At 43.7% G+C, this 17,062-nt stretch overlaps 1 long non-coding RNA gene across 23 annotated transcripts in view; it reads left to right on the top strand.

Annotated features, from left to right (window-relative positions):
* LOC311512636 overlaps positions 1–17,062 on the top strand; it is an 87,896-nt gene that overhangs the window by 30,985 nt on the left and 39,849 nt on the right. For 5 of the 23 annotated variants that reach the window (XR_014709510.1, XR_014709511.1, XR_014709512.1 and 2 more), the window contains exons 1-2: positions 6,435–6,449; positions 7,194–7,498. The exons of 17 other annotated variants lie outside the window; for them this stretch is intronic. This is a non-coding gene — a long non-coding RNA (uncharacterized lncRNA). Of the gene's footprint in view, positions 1–6,353; positions 6,450–7,193; positions 7,499–17,062 lie in introns of those variants that run through there. One more of the 23 variants, XR_014709509.1, reaches the window with a different exon arrangement.

Genomic DNA, 17,062 nt, shown 5'->3' with positions numbered 1-17,062 from the left:
TCTATCTATCTATCTATCTATCTATCTATCTATCTATCTATCTATCTATCTATCTATCTATCTATCTATCTATCTATCTATCTATCTATCTATCTAATCTTCATAGTAAACACACCTATGAGCGAAAGGCCGATTCGGGAGATGAGACACGTTTCTCCCATATCAAGCAGACAGGTAGGAATCTGTCCTGTGTGCTCATTTCTTACAGCAGAAACAAGTCTATTACAATGAGAGTAACTATTAAAAGTAATATCATTCCTGCCCATTTGTAGAGTGTTTAAGGGAAAAGCCACTAAACAAAAAACCCAAAGCAATCCTTTGCCAGTGCCAGGAGGAGGGTATAAAAGACAGTTGAAAGGAGCCTATTACGCCCCTCTGACATATACAGTACGAGCAAAGAGAGCAATTTCTGGGGTTTGCCAGTTTTAATAAAGAAAATGAAGGGATCTAATCAGGGATTTGAAACGACGATTTTCAAAGGCGTCTGTCTGAAAAGTAAAAGGATCGAATGCAGTGTTCCATGGGCTACACATGTCCAGAATGCATCGCGTGTGTGTGTACATATATACATCTAATATACATGTTATATATACATACACACAGTATGTGTGTAGTTATAGAGAGATGCGTGTTTATCTACATATATGTATGAGTGTGACCTTAAATACGTGTGCATATAAATATCCCTCTATAAATGCACATAATATGACATAAGTGTAGATACACGCAGCTGTAGGGACAGGTGTGTATGTGTATACTCACACACGCATATATAAAGAAATAACACAAATAGGTGTTACATGTGCCTATATACGCGTTCCCCCCTGAGATTTTCTTATAAAGATGCGCTGAATCTCGTGTATAACGTTCAGAGTCTGCGCCTGTTTCTGTATATAAGCAGGCTCTCCAGCCACAGGGCGTGAAAGCGACTTAATTTTAACAGGGCCATCTAGGCAAACGTTACCTAAACACCTCGCAAAGTAGCCACACGTCTCCGTCTGCATTTTACCAGGTGTTTGGGTCCCTTTGCACACATACCCAACTGCGCTAATGTTTGCAAATGCAAAATCTAAGCCCATCGGGTTTGTTCTTCTCTTTAAAAAATTACCTACCATTTAAGCCTCCTATTTCTGAATGAAATCTGACTGTTCTTCTTGGCTGGAGAATTTACAGGCCAAAGGTGCAAGTTTTCTTTGTTTGCATAAGGGTGACTTAAAAAACAAGAACACAACCCTGTCTATAGAGTGGAGAACAATAACTTTTGTATTTTTAACTGAAATCAGAATGAAAGATTGATTTTAAAGCAAATGCAAGGCGTCTAGACAGAATTTTCTCGAACTATTTAAATTTAACCTCCCGTATATATGAAATACTTTAAATAAATACAATCGCTAGACCTCTATATCCTGGTCTATTTGTTGGAGGAAACCGGGGGCGGAGGGCGGGGGAACAGACAGGAAAGTGATGGTAAAAGCCATGGGGAAGAAAATAAATGTGTGATCATACCCTGCTTTTAGATGGAAGCAGAGGAATGTAAGACAAAATAAATCAAACCAAAACACTTCAGAGCGGCATAGGGTTCCACAAACGACCCATTTAATTAGATGTAAAATTATCTGTAAAATAACAGGGTTGGGGACTAGAGAGGTGGTATAATGGTTTTAAAAACAAGGAACTCGCAGCAAACGATTCGGGGGTCCACACACAGACGTCTTGGAAACAAAGAAGTCCCCTCAATACAGCCAGCAGGTCACGGGTGCTATTTCTGCTGGTGTCTGTGCCCAGTTTTGTACATTTCAGAAATACCATCAGTGACCTGAGGCTGGATTGATGTTAGTTCCTTGCTTCTAGGACATACACACGTCAAATAAAATATGTGCGCTTTAAAAACAAGGCGCTTAAATCAATGCAGCAGCGGCCTGTGAGACATGATGTTCCTGAGACAAGGTGGGGGGCGTCATATCTTGTATTGGACCCGCTTCTGGTGGTGAGCGCGCTGGGCTGCAACAGCGCTGCGTGCAATGGTGAAATTTACAAATTTGGAGCCGGACACCAGTAGAAAGGGAGTCGATCGCTGGCTAGACCTGTGGAAAGAGAGGAGAATAGGGTTAGTGGAGAAATACTGTTTAGCAAATCCCCAGGCACTCGTTTGGGAACTCAGATCTCTCGGATGTTGTTGGAATCGGTATGTTAAAAAGTTCTTGGGTTATTTTTTAGTTCAGTAACTGGAATTGTTTGCTGAGCGTTAAAATACTCCGGGGGTCTGAGATTTAAATAATACATCAAAATAATCTGATCAGTGGGTGGCTGGCTTCACTGAAGCCGATGAGGCAAACAATCGCAGGCTACTTTATTTGATTTTGGTTTGGGGACCAAACTTCAGCAGCTTCAGTCCCAAATGCTAAACCACGGGGCTAAAATAGAGCCAGACGATGCAAAGGCAGTGAATTATTCTGCAAAAGTGCCACCGATTTCCACCGGTACAGGACAGGGTGGGCCTGTGGCTGCCTGGCGAGAGTGGGAGAGACGTTTTGAGAACATCAGCGTTGTCTATGTCACGTCTGTGGTCCGAGGCCACAAAGACGTTTGCGGCGGCTGCAAACATAGGTTATCCTCAATGGGCGTGAAAAAAGTGTCGTCCCCCCCTCAGCATTCTCTGAGGGTTGTTCCTCCTCCCCCCTTTTGCTATCTGATCTTGAATTAAAAAGAAACTAGATTTTTTTTAATATTATATCCAGCGCCATCCCCTTTGATACTGTTTTCAGATCTCTAGCCGGATACAAGACACATCTTCCGGCCTTTGAATTGGTGGACACGTTAAACTAGATTAGCTAGATCAGCAAACTCTTTTAATTATGAAAATGTCGGAGTTTCGGTTAGGTTTGAAGAGCACATTCAGACATCCTGGGGTTTGATTCTGAAAAGAATCAGATTTTACCAAGAACCCGAAGAGCTCTGTTCCCTTTCACCCCCAGAAGTTGGTCCAATAAACGGTATTCCTCCACCCAGAAGTTGGTCCAATAAACGGTATTCCTCCACCCACCTTTCTCTCTCTCAAATTTTACTCAGGCTCTTGAGATAATTAACTGGAAAGAGTTTGGTAAAGGAAAAATCTGGCCGGTATAGGCCGATGAGGACAATATATAAGCAAATGGGATATCAGTAATATTGTATATCATCAATAAGGCATTAGCCATCTTACCAACAATGACAACATTGAAAAATGAAATAATTAAAGTGTGGATAACAGTGTGTGAGCAAGCGTTTTATAACGTCAAAGGGGTTTGTTTTCGAATAATTGGAAACAGTTCAATATAAAGTGTTTATAGAAAAGTTTGTGAGTTGTATTTCGGCCCCCAATTGTTTCCAACCCCCCCACCCCCGCGCTTAAATGGCTAGAAGAATGGAAAAGACATTAAGTAAGTTTAAAAGCCCGAGCGGGGTGGGAGGGGGGGGGGGGAAGGGGAAGCAAGGCACAGAGAAAGAAGATGAATATAAATAACCTCTGAGGAATTTCAAACATTTAAGGAAGCAACAAAAATGAAACACACTGGGAACCTCTTTCATACACTTCCTTGAGACTTCCTTCAAAGGTATTCCCACCAAGAATCTGATGTCAAAAGAATACCGTTATTTCTCCAGGAATTTTTGATAGTTTCTGACCAGGAGAAAATTCACAGCTGCAACAAAAATTCCCCAGGCTTAGTTTGGAGAAACAAAGAAGGAAGGAAGATTTCTATGCAATTTAAAGTGGATTTGCACCCCCCGCCCCAAGACCACAAAGAGACCTATGCAAGTCTCCTCATTGGGTAAGAGTTGCTAATGGCACCTTTACTCCTTCAAAGACAAAATAAGAATCTGAATAAACACACCACATCCCCATACATGGGTTTGGAGTTTTTTTTTTTTTACATCTTTCCTGTGGCTCAGAAAGCGCTTCTTGCTCGGTTACTGCTTCTCTATGAATTGCCGCAGACGGGAGGACGTTTGGTCAAATATGTTTTATAGCAGGAAACACAACCCCGTGGTTTGTTAAAAGGAGGGACAGAGAGGAGCGCAGTTGGGCTGCCAGTAGCAGGAAGGAAACTCCTCTCTGTTCTTACTGGCATTGCGCACGTGGAGACAAAGGTATCACTCTTGGGCGAAGGAGGTAGGTTGTAAAGAAAACCAGAGAGAATGTGAAGGACGGGTGTAGCTAGCGTGGTGCAGACAGCGTGATTTTGTTTAAGGTTGAAGACGACCGCCGTCAGGTCTGCCACAGACACCGTTTCCTTATGTAGTGACAGGTGAGGCCGCTAACGTGCCCGCTCCACAGGCCGCAGGTAGCAATTGAGTTGAGGCTGGAAAGCCAGGAGACTACGCAGCAGTGGCCATTCGCTGGGAATGTTTGGGTCATGAGAGTTCTCTGATCCTATAGCAAAACCGGAGGGAACGCGGTGTGAATCCGGAGCGCGCGCGATCTGAATCCGGATCGCCTGAATCTCCAAGAAAGGGGTAAAGCGGCGGAGGTGGGGAATGTTAACGTGGAGCCAGGATAAAGACACCTGGTCCGCTTTTTAAAATGATTACCACGATCCCTTTCTTAGGTAGCTCTCTCTAGCTTCACTGGGCAGCTGTTCCGAAGGCTTTTGACATGCGTACGTTTCTAGTTATTCCCATAGATGCAGAATAAGGCCTAAAGCAGGTTGGAAACATAAACAAATCAGGAAAGATGCATCTGAATGTACACCAGGAGTGAAACCGAATTCACTCCTCAGCGGGGTAGAACGTAGGGATCTGGGGGAGATTATTTCCACTAGGCGGGTCAAGGGGAATTGCAGGTCTGAGCATCAAAATGAAAGTACAGTAATGACAAATAATAAAGTCAACCTGATAAATAACAATCCGACTAGCCATTGGTTCCCTGGGTCAGGTGGGTATCAGAGACCCTTGAAAAAGCACCTTGGGAAGCAGATTGCTTTGTTAAATTGCAAGGTAGAAGGGTTGGAATAATAGACTTCTCTGCTTTCCCTTGACGAGTTACAGTTCTAATCTTTGTCCTTGGATGCTGTAAAGAGTTGGTTTGATCAAGCCATGCTCAGAAGAAGGTAAAACCAGATTTTTTTAAAAAAAAATCCCATTCTGATGTTAAACCAGATGAATTCCCACCCAAGTCTCCATAAACAATTCTAGGGCAAACCGATTTCTTTTAATTGTATTTTATTTCAAGTTTTAGGGTAAAGGAAAACGCCACTTTACTAACCCTGTTGTTATATATACGTATTTCAAAACAGCAAATAAAAGGATAACTAGTTAGCAGCCCTTCCGGTCACAACTAAATAACGATTCAAATCTGATTTTATCTAAAGTCCCAGTAAAATCATCAACCCCCGTCACGTAATTAAAGACTCACAGGAGACCACTGAAAATGCACACAAGAAAACAAAAGGTGGCTTTGGCTCAAAGGAGCTACATGCATTGGGGAGAAATGTCATGTCGTTGCTTTACAAAATTATTTCGGTTGTGAAAGGAGGGATCTGCAAATCAAGAGATAGATATGACTGGGTATGCAAACATATCTGTACGCTAGATGTAAATAAATGGGTCTATAGGTGTGTGCATACTCATCTAGATGTATATACAATGACACAATCAGTGTTTGACGCCTTCCATACTAACCTGATCGACTACGGTTAGTGAGCAGTACAAATTATAATTCGGTCAATGAAAAGGGTTTGATGTACAAAAAACCAAAAGGGCATTCGGGTTTATTGTTTTAAAAGTGAATTCAGATATCTGACTGACTCCTGGCTTCTGTTTTCATGTGCACCTGGAACTAGGTGTCTGGCAAATTATTATCCACTGTTAAGGGGAAAGCAACCTGCTCCAGCCAGTGTGTGTCTGTCTAGGAGGGTTCCTACTTCCACTTGCCAGCTCGGCTCTGCTCATTGAATGAACTGGTGGGAGTCGCAAAGCGGTTGGAGGCAGGGCGGGTGACGTCAGGCCGGCCCGAGCCAATCAGGGGCAGCGGAGGGGGAAGGCCGCGTGAAAAAATGAATGAAAAGTGCAGCTCGCATCCCTTCCCCCCCCCTCCCCCTCCAGGCGCAGAGGCTGCGGGCAGAGCTGGCGAGCGAGCAGGGGCGGTGGGAGAAGCGGAGGGGCTGGAGGGGGAGGGATGGAAAAGGAGCAAAAACCAGCCGGTGAGCTCAGAGTTGCTCAGACCATGTGCAGGGCTCCCCTTGCTCGCACCGGGATCCGCCCGGGGGGGAGGGGGGGAATTTTTGCCCTTCTTTGGCATTGAGTCCATGCTGGAGGGGGGGTCTTTCTGGGGCAGCCCGGCTCTGCTGCCTGCTGCAAGGACGCCCCAATTGCAGAGAAGGCAAAGCAGCAGACCGATCGGGGGGGGGGGAGCACAGGAGGCGAGCCCGCGGCTTTCTCAAGGAAATCGGCTCTGTCCCACCCCCAAGCATGTAAGTGCCTTTAGCCTAGAAGGGAGTAGCTGCTTTTAAGAGAGGGGCTGAATGGGGTTGAGGTGGGTGTTTGCACAGGGTCACCCGTGGTCTGATAGAGATTCTTTGAGCTTGTCTGAGCCTATATGTTTCTCTTTCTCGGTCCTCGCTCCCGTTCCTTCTGTATTTTCAATCCTCCCTTCTCCTATTCTACAAGGCATTGGTTTTAGAAAATCTATATCCCTGATGCTTTACAATTTAGCGTTTTTTTTCCCTCCCCTCTGCATTCTTGAAATGCTAATGGAATCAGGAAATATTTTTGTGTGGTCACTTAGTGGTATAGGCATCTATAAAGTTGCATGCTTATCTATGGATAAATTATGTTCACCTATGTCAGACCCTTGGTGGTTTTTTTTTTAGGTTTGCAAATTTGTTAAAGCTCTGTACATTAAACATTATATATATATATAAAAGATTTTAATTCTCTACATTAAAAACCTTTGTTGATATCAGTGGAAGTGAGTCAAAACAGATTTGCACCCAGTTAAGAGTTGAATCTTTTGTGTTGCTCTCCTGAACACTGCACTTTTGCTTAAAAATGAATTTCAAAGGGCTGAATCCTGTCCCATTGAAATCAGTGGGAGTTTTGCCATTGACTTCAATGAGTTGAAGGATCAGGGTCCCCAATGAATGTATGTTCTCATGCTTTGGTTCCTATTTTTAATATTTGCATCTTTTTATTTATTTCCCCTTCCTCCTAAAAAGACGTGCGCCACTGAAACCCACTGGAGAAGAAGAAGATGTTTTGTTTTTGTTGTTTGCTGCTGATGCTGTAGACTTCAGGGGTTGGTTGTTATCTTTGGTTATCTAGCTGTATGAGTGGTGTCAATTCTTCATAAAGCTAGATAACCGAAAGTAAAAATAACCCCATTACACGCCTGAGGAGGATGTGGAGAAGAAAGAAAGCCATTGAAAGAAAGAGGGAGGGGGGGAAAGAAAGAAGAGAGAGGAAAAGAGGAGAAAAAAGAAGGAAAAAAGGCACCGTTTGGAAACTGGATTTAAAACCTGAGGTAGGATTTTTTTTTGCACCTATTTGCATCGTATCATTTAAAGAAGGGGTTATCAGTTCAGTGCATGTCAAGAAAATACCAGTCTTAAGCGAAACTAGCTTCCTATAATTGAATTGTAGTAAGTAAAACTTCTAATAAATGGTGAATTAGTCAAATAGCAGGACACTGACTAAAGAGAAGATATGCACTATAGTTGCATAACCAATCAGACCATAGGGAGGAATGTTGGATTGTCTTCTAAAAATACTCTTACTTATGTAAATGTTACCTTCCCTATCCAGGGGGCTGGGTATTGCATTATACATAAAAAAGCGGTAATAGCATAGCATTTATCAATGGTTGCTTTGAAAATAGGGGCTCTTGCTTTTTTTCCACTCTCTCCCCACCCCCCATCTGTTATGTACATATATTTAAAACATTTTGTTCCCTAACAGAGGTCATTTATCAGGGCGAGGAGGGGAAAAAAGTGATATGATGGTTTGGAAAATGGTTTCTTGACATTTTCTATATCATTTTCCTCCCATTATATCTACCTGAATATTTAAAATATATATATTTTGTTGCACATTCCTTTTCATGGATTCAAGATTCCAAAATTGGGAATTTACAAAGAATCTGTTCTGTGTGAATCTGTGTGAGGATAATGGGATTTTACTGAATTGTGTATAATTCTTCCCTTCTGATTTCAAATTCACTTTGGTTTTTACCCCTGTCATTGGATTTCCTGCCAACTTGCTCCAGATGCAATTTGCGAAATGTACCTACTTTACCTTGAAAGGGAACTTTGGGTCAAAGATTTGTACTAACTGTGCGTTACTGACCATTAATGATCAGATTGGTTGACTTAGACTTCACCTGCAAAATATACCAACTTGTTTGGAAAGGTATCTTGATTGCTCTTCGAGGAACTCAAAGGTCCTGTAATGGAGTTAAAAAAACAACTCATGACTATATTCCAAGAAACAGATTTCATAATCAATGAATAAATATTAAATTTCAGTGACATCACCTGAGATAATTTTGAAAAAACGTTTTGTAGCATTGCAACTTCATGTGAATCTTCTCCTGCGATGTATACAATAGGATTTCACTCTTGAATTTTGTTGGACCTGTTAATTTCCATCCTGTGTTGACTGAGTTCATCAGAAACTTTTTAAAAAGAGCAGGAGAAACCAACACTGATATACCTAATCCTTGCTGTTGATGTAGTTCTTAGTGCAATATGAAATATTTGTCCTATTTTTATATGATGATTCCAAATTAATAAACAAGATTTTTTTCCCCCCTCAGACATGGCCCTGTAATTCAAAAGAATTCAATACATGCATACTATCTATTTGCGAGCTACTCAGTGAAAATCTAAGAGGAATCTCCCTTAGCTATTTTGTCATCGATCTATTTAGGTATTTATATCATCACAAGCACTTTAGTATCTGAGCACTTCCCATATATTTATGGATCTATTTTCCCAGTGCTCCTGTGAGGCAGGGAAGTTATTAAAGCTCCAATTTATCAGTAGCCTGATTCTCTTTTGTACATCTCCTTGCGTCATTGCTTACACCAGTGCAAAGTGCTGTTATTCTGGCCTGGTAGCCTTTCCACATTCACTGGGCACTAGCATAAGCGACAATGCAAGGTGCAGGGTGATGGAGAATCAGATTGGGTAAGGTTAAGGGACCACGGAAGTCAGTGGAAAGATTCTCATTGATTTCAGATCAGACCCAAAGTGACTTAAGCTAAGTCATGCAGAGAGTCTGTGGCAAGGCCACAGTTTCCACAGTATGCATCCGATGAAGTGAGCTGTAGCTCACGAAAGCTTATGCTCAAATAAATTGGTTAGTCTCTAAGGTGCCACAAGTCCTCCTTTTCTTTTTGCGAATACAGACTAACACGGCTGTTACTCTGAAACCTGTGGCAAAGCCAGAAACTCAGAGAAAATCCTGGCCTCTCTGAGGTCAGTTGGAGTTTTACCACTGACTTCAACAGAGCCAGTTATTTTGCCCACAATCTTGTGAGTCCCAGTCCTGTGCTTTATCATAGCAGCATTCTTCTTCCCCAAAAAGCAGACTCATAAAATGGGTGACATTGAGGAGATGGGCTGACATTAGAGATGTCTGAATACTGCGGGGGTAGAGTGGGGAGCGTTTGCAATTCAGCATGGCTGTTCATTTCATACACACATTTGCTATGCACAAGCACTCGTGTGAATGCATTTGTTCACCTGAACATTTGGGGCATGGCTGCTGGTAGGGTGAACACATAGGAGTCCCATGGAAGCGAGGGTGCTTGTTATGCATGAACAAAAGCATTGGCTGTCGGCCCCTTGCGACCTGCCACTGGGTATACTCCATTTAAAAAAAAAAAAAAATCTGTCATCCAATCAGAGACAATACTCGGTGTTTTTTTTTTTTTTTTAAGGTGAGCAGTCACATGCTCTCAGTAGTGTAGGGGGACCCCAGAGGCTGTAATTTGTTGGCATAAACTGCCTGGGAATAGCAAAGACGTTATCAGAAATGGGGATCTGTGGAGAAGAAAATTTAATTCACAACAAATAATTCCGTCAGATGTCGCTGACCTCTGGGATAAAATTCCTCCCATGGAAGTCAGTGGAGTTACACCAAGGATGAATTTGATTCGTGCGGTGCAGGTTGCAGTGGGGGAGTAGGCTGCAACGTTCATTGCTCGTAGTAAGCAATCAGGAGCAAGGGCTGTGGGGCCGAAGTGCCGCTGTCTGACTCGCATGAATGGATCCCTTTGGGCCTAATTTTCCCTTTATACCACTCTAGCACTGTAAAGGGGCCTTAAAGTGGGCACAGATGTATATCCTCCTTATATCCCCTTTATACTAGGGAGCCAGCCCAGTGTGCAGGTCAGTGATGAACTGGAGCCTGTATAGACAATGGGCCTGGTTCTCATGGTTGCTCAGGCCCCTGTATCAACCTGGTAAGGTAAAGGAGCCTTAAAGTAGCAGTAAATATTCACCCCGGAAAGGGCCCTTTACACTTGCAGAGTGGTATAAAGGGATCTTCGTGTAAATGAGAATCAGCCCTATTAGTGCCTCACAAGCAGGATTTCAGGTTGTGAATTCTGTGCAGTGCTGGTTCCTGTCCTCCAAGCCTTTGCTATCGAGACAGGGACAGAGTTTTCTTCCTGCTGGTTGATTTTGTCTCCCTGATTTTGACGGGTCGATTTGTCCCTAGGGACTCGGCAATATTCCGTAGCTATGGCATCATCCCAAGAGACTCGTGTAGTTCGGGGGCGGTCTAGGTGCCTAGTGTAGAATGTTGAAGGGGAAATGATCAGAGAAGGAAGGATGGGTGGGTTTTTTCCATTCTTGTCTGCAATGTCTGGCCATTGCTAAGTATTGAATTAGCTACCCAAGCTAAAGGCTTGGCCATTTCAATACTGATCTGGCAAACCCATCTCCCTCCCTCCTTCAGCGCAAGCCAGTTGCAATCAGAAATCCCAATGTGTTGGCGTGACATTGATCCAAATTGGCTGTATGTAAGCTGCATTTAAGCTTGCCTGGACATTCTGATTTGACTGGTAAATACTCAGCAGTGTCCGTTCTGTTCTCCTTATGGAGGCATAACTCCCATTGACATTCATAGGAGTTATGCTTACATTTCTTGTAGAGAGAGATTAGCGCCCTACGTTCTGTTACGTGCTTAAGAGTGGCACGATATTTATTTATTTAAAAAGAAACTGCAGTCCTATTTTCCTCTTCAGTCTTTAAGTGAAGCACTGTGGGAGGAGATGTCCTATATCATAATAGTAAATAATAATAATCTCTACTCTTACAGAGAGACATTCATCTGGAAGGCTCCTAAAGAGGTTTATAGACTGTGGGCTTAATTTCACTATTGCCCTGCACCTTTTATACTTATGTAAAGTGGGCACAAAATGCTCCAGACCAATTTCTTATTTACATTAAGGCTCCTTAGCATCACTTTGCCCATGTAATGGGGTCTTAAGGTAATTGACACTTGCTTTAAGGCCACTTTACATTGCCAGAGTGGTGTAAAGGGGCCTCAGAATACATGCAAATTAGGCCCAGAATATATGAAAATTGGGCCCTACCATTGAAATGCAGCCACTTCTAGGGTGGAATTACTGCAGCCCATGTGCATTAATAAGAACACTGCACAACAATACTGAGGTGGGAGGCAAAGACTAGCAATGGAATTGTGGGTTTGGATTTGAGTGGCATTAGGCAAGGCAAAAGTTGTTGAATAAAATGATCTGCTTTAACTATCAGCTGTAAACTTCCTACATTTCTTGGGTTCATAAATTCAGATCCTCATATTGCTGCCTTCTCCCTCGTAAGTCTCAGTTATGAACCCAGTACTTTGTGGCCTTAAAACCTAATTCTTATCTGGTCTGCATGAATAGTCAAAATCCATAAGAATAGAGCTGGTCAAAAATGTCCCCACTCTGAGAAATTTTGACAAATATGAAAATATTTTCATTTCATCTAAATTTTCAGTGGCAATTTTTAACTTTTAATTGAAAAAGGAGAAGTAGTTTGGTTTCTGGTGACTGAAAATGAGAACATTTTGGACCCCAACTTCGGGACATTGAATTTTTCTGTTTTCAGGTGGAAAAATTGATTTTTTTTTTATTTTTATCTTTTTGAGGAAAGTAGATCCTTTCTGCCAAAAGGTTTGTTTTGTCACAAACCCAATTTTCCAGAGTAAAGATACTTCAGTGGAAAAATTTTGACCAGCCCTACAATAGATAAATTTCGGTCCTTAGCCGAAAACATCTTCCTTCCACTGTTGTACTGTGGGCCAGTTGGTTGCATTTCATACATGTGCTGTACGTATATAGTTGTACAAAGACTCTAGGATGAAAGGTGTCCTATTAAAGCAAGCCTTTATTATATTCCACATTTGAAATTGGCCAGGATCCCGTTTTTGACACTCTGACTCTTGTGAAAAGTGATGAGGTCAGGGCCTGTGTGTGACATTTCTTCCAAGCTGTCAGTCCAACATCCGGTTTATTCCACGCCTAGCTCCTCTGTTGTGGTTGTTCCATGGGGAACTCATGGGCTGTTGTAATGAAAATTTTTACCCTGTGCGACACTACCAATTTCAATGGAGTTGAACAATCAGAGCAGAATTAGAGCCAGTGACCAAGACTTGCAAAAGGGAATAGTGATTTTGGGGGGGGGGGTGCCCAATTTGAGGTGCCTTAAAAATTCTGATTTTCAGAGGGCAGATTGAAATTTGAGGAGTGGGATGGGAGGGAAAAGTCAGGCCTCTTTAAGGCATCTCAAGTTGGGTACCCCAGAATCCATCAATCATCTTTAAAAACCTTGGCCTTTCATGCATACAAAGGGCCTGCTTCTCATTTACACTACAGTCCCTTTATGCTCCTCTGCCAGCTTAAAGTGGCCTTTAAATGGGTGTAAACTCCAGTTATTTACTTTCAGGCTCCTTCATGCAAGGGTGGAAAGGGGCTTTTGTGTAAATTTTGCTTTTGGATAATTACTGCTTTTTAATACATTTAATCAGAGCCCTGATGGTGAAAATTTTGTCAAAAAAAATTCTAAATTTAAACAATGCATTCATTTCATTTCAGTATTAACAGGTCCTGTTACAAAGATGGCTAAGCAATTTTTATTTAATTACAACATAGACATATTATATTGCTCCTTTTGCTTTTTAATTACCCGGTCAATCCACAGAAACCTCATGGTAAGAGCTGTGTTTGTAGTTTCCACAGGAAAGATTGGGTCTCCTAACCACCAGTGATCATTTGTCTTAGGGTAGCACCTCAAGGTCCCTGCTGAAATGGGTCATGGCATTCTGTTAGGCTGTTGAAAATCTAAGCCCCAGTTCCTCCATGATTTCTGGGGAGCGGGGATGGTGCCTCATAATCCCCAATTCGGCAAAACACCTAAGCATGGACGGACTTGACTTTAAGCAGGTGCTGAAGTCCCATGGAAGTCCATGGAACATCCGCGTGTGTCTAAATTTAAATCGGTGCTTAGTGCGCTGCTAAAAAGGAGTTGACCGCGGAACCGCGGCCGCAGTGCCTAGAGTTAAGCATGTCTCTGCAGGATCGGGGCCTAAGTAAAGGGTGGGTGAAAAGGATTATTACCCCAGTTTGACAGATGGCAACTGAGGCAGAGAGAGATTAAGGGTCTGTGCCTCATTTACACTAACGCATCTGCACACCGCTCTGGCAGCGTAATGAGGCCTTAAAGGGTAAGTCTACACTATACCAAAAAAACCCATAGGAGCAGAAAGTCTAGAGCCCAGGTCAACTGATGTGGGCTCGTGGGGTTGAAAATAGGAGTGTACACCCACCCTCCTCATTGGGTTCCTAGCTCCGGCCTGAGGGGGACTGTACACACTGCTATTTTTAGCCCTGTAGCATGTGAGCCCAAGTCAGCTGACCCGAGCTCTGCGAATCACTGCTGTGGGTTATTTCCGTGCAGTGTAGATGTAGGGAGCAAACTGGTGATTCTCCTTTACATTCACTAGGTGACTTGACCAGGGTCACAAAGTCAGTAGCGGAGCTGGAAATTGAACCCAGATCTTGCAAGTTCAGTCCCATGCTTTAACCAAAAGATTGTCCTCAGTCCCTAGAGGGAAAGGCAGCTCTTGATCTGAGCCCAGGGAATTCCTGTGTTGCTTAAAGGTGGCAGGTCAGATATAATATGGAGCTGTGGAATGATTATTCTCTGTCACACTAGCTTTCTGGGTTAGGAAGGACCCACTGAGCCATGGGAAAGAGAGAGGTTTCCTGACATTTGTGCCTTTGGAGGACAAAATGCTTATTAAAACCCCCAGCTGTTGAAACAGGAGTGTGTGTGTGTGTGGCGAGGGAAAGGCCTTCTTTGTGCAGAGAACACAATCTTCCCTCTTCAAACAATCGGGGCTTCAGAATTGCTGAGCGTTTTCAAGGGAGTGATTTTTATGTCGGGATTATGATAAACCGGCGGAGTGGGAGAGCTAAGCTGCCATACGAATCAGCTCAGGCTCTGCTTTAATTTTCAGCAAGTGGCAGAGTTTGTGGGAAAGGGAGCATGTGCGATGCGATGAATAGCCATGTGAGCTCCTGGGCCTAAGACCCGGAGCAGCTAAGGCCTTTGGATAAATCACGTGACTGGCTCAAGAAGGCCTCGCAGTCCCACTTGCTGCCTGCACGTGACTAGGAATGCCGGAGCTTGGGGTTAGTGGCATCAGCAGGTTATTTAGACGGGCCTGGGCCACGTGTCCGTTGAGGCAATGGTGGCCTGTACCTCGTCTCCCTGACGTGGTCCTGGTCCTTTGTCCCCAGGTGGGTGAGATGGCAACCTAGAACCCCCTGTCCCTGAAGTGTCTGAGCTCTGTTCGGTGTAATGAAGCTGCCTTACACTGGCATCTCTGAGGAGAAGGGTGAGTTGTGGGGCCTGCTTCAGACCATTCACCAGGTTTGAGTGAGGCGTTGGGCAGCTTGCAATGGGACCAGCCTGGACTTCGGAGGGGGTAGCCTGATTGAAGTCACGCCGAGCATGGCCTGACGTGGAACTCTCTGCTCTTCGGTTAGTCCGAAGAGACGGCCCTCTGCCAGAAAGGTCGCTCAGATGCAGCAAGAGGTGATTGGATGTGATGGGGGAGCCGCAGAGCTCGCTCCAGGGTATTTGTTACCTGCCAGCAGGCTGGAGAACGTGTCCCCATTCTCCCTGCGCGCACAAGCAAATCAAGGGAAGATTTTGCTGGCCTAGGCTGATATGACAGCATCAGATCTAGCTGGCTGCCTTGAAGAGCACTGTATGGCTGAAATATGCGTCTGCAAGCCCCTAGTAATAGGCAGGACCTGATTCTCATTTACACTAAAATCCTGAAGTGAAAAGGGCCTTAAAGTGAATGAGAATGGAATTTATGGGCTGGAGTAATTCTAATCTCTCTGCTTCATTTCCTCCCACGCAACCTGGAAAATGGGATTTTCACGGCTCTACCTCTTGTGCTGGGAAGGTTGCAAGTGTTAGTTTTGGAAGCAGTTTTGGAAGATGAAATGCACAATTGTACAAATCATTAAGAGTGGCAAATGCAAGCTGCAAATTATGGAGTGTCCCATTCTAACAGATCAGCTGCCAATTTGGGGTTGGTCCGTGGGCTTGCGGTCCAAACTCCTCCAAAGTTTATGGGGTGTTCGGATCCATGGATTTGGTTCAAGTCCATCTCTGAATATTATAGGGTGGACCAGAAGCTGTTAGCGGTGGACATCCTGAGTGACTCCCGGGGAGTTACCTGCCATTTACAGCCATGTGACTGTGATCAGAAACTGGCCTAGAATCTGTAATGCTAAGAGCATGCTGCTTAATCCTAAATAAACAGTGATACCAGTGGGCCTAAATCTCAGTTATAAAGGTCCTTTGTGCTGCCAGAATGATGTAAACTGGGTGTGCATGCAGTTTATTTCCACTTTCAGGCCTCTTTGCATTGTATAAAGGGGTGTTAGTATAAATGGCAAACAGGCCTTAAGTGCATATGCTGACTAGGAGTAGCTGGATATATGAAAATGGAGCATACATTCTGTTGGAGACCAGTGCTATGTTACAGCTCGGTAACAAGTTTCTAAGATTTAGGAATATTTAAGGGGCTCAGTGAGAGATGCTGTGCTCATGCTGATGGGACTGCAAGCCAGTTCTTGAAAGAAAGTTTGAATAATCCCAAATCCCTGTTTTACAGGAGGAAGAGTGCATTCAATATTTAATCCCTGATGTTGTATGCAGAATTCTACAGGCAGTCCCTGAAACAAAGTGATCTGGTCCTTTAAGGGTATTGGGCTTCGCTCGCACAATCCTAGCCAAAAGACCTAATTAATAAATACTGATCATGCTTTTGTTTTGTCTGCTCTGAATGGTCTGGTTGGCTGAAGCTGAGCTGGGGAGGCTGGATTCCTGGGTTCTATTCTGGACTCTGTGTTCCCTTGTAGTTCATTCTGCCTGGGTCATATGCATTGTGGCGTAATAATTCTACGGGGGTCAATGGAATTACACTAATGATTGACCCAACCCTAAGGGCCAGGTCCTTAGCGGGCATAAATGGACATGGGCCCCCACTGAAGTCGAGATATATCCTCAGAGGATCTAATCTGTGATGCCAATGGGCTGCTACCTGCTTTGCAGGGCTGTGGTTAGGATGCGTTGAAGTTTGTACTGGTGCTTTGAAGACCTAGAGTGTTGTTTGTTCTAGACCCATGCAGGACCCTTCCCAGAATAACAGAGGTAGCCGGATCATCCACTGGTGTGAATGGCAAAGCTCCATTGACGTGAATGAAGCTATTTGAATTGGTGTCAGCTGAAGATCTGGTTGGTAATATTTTAAAAAGCAGCAAAAAGGGGGCAATTGATGTAACAAATAGTTAAATAGCTGGGGGGAGAAAATTTTCTTCTCTCAAGGCATTAGCAGTAATCAGCCTTGTGGGGCTTTCGCTAAGGATCAGATGCCTTCAGCTGACTTTCTGTTGAGTGGAACAGAGCTGAGCTTTGCAGATCAGGGTTGGCCCTCCATGGAGCAAGTCCCAGCAGGAGTTTATGGGGCAGATCCCAAGCTGGCGTATGTCAGC

This window comes from Lepidochelys olivacea (assembly GCF_965140295.1).
Source record: "Lepidochelys olivacea isolate rLepOli2 genome assembly, chromosome: 24".
In the NCBI taxonomy this organism is placed as follows: domain Eukaryota; kingdom Metazoa; phylum Chordata; order Testudines; family Cheloniidae; genus Lepidochelys; species Lepidochelys olivacea.
Note: the sequence above shows the minus strand (reverse complement) of the source record. Positions and strands in the feature narration are given on the sequence as shown.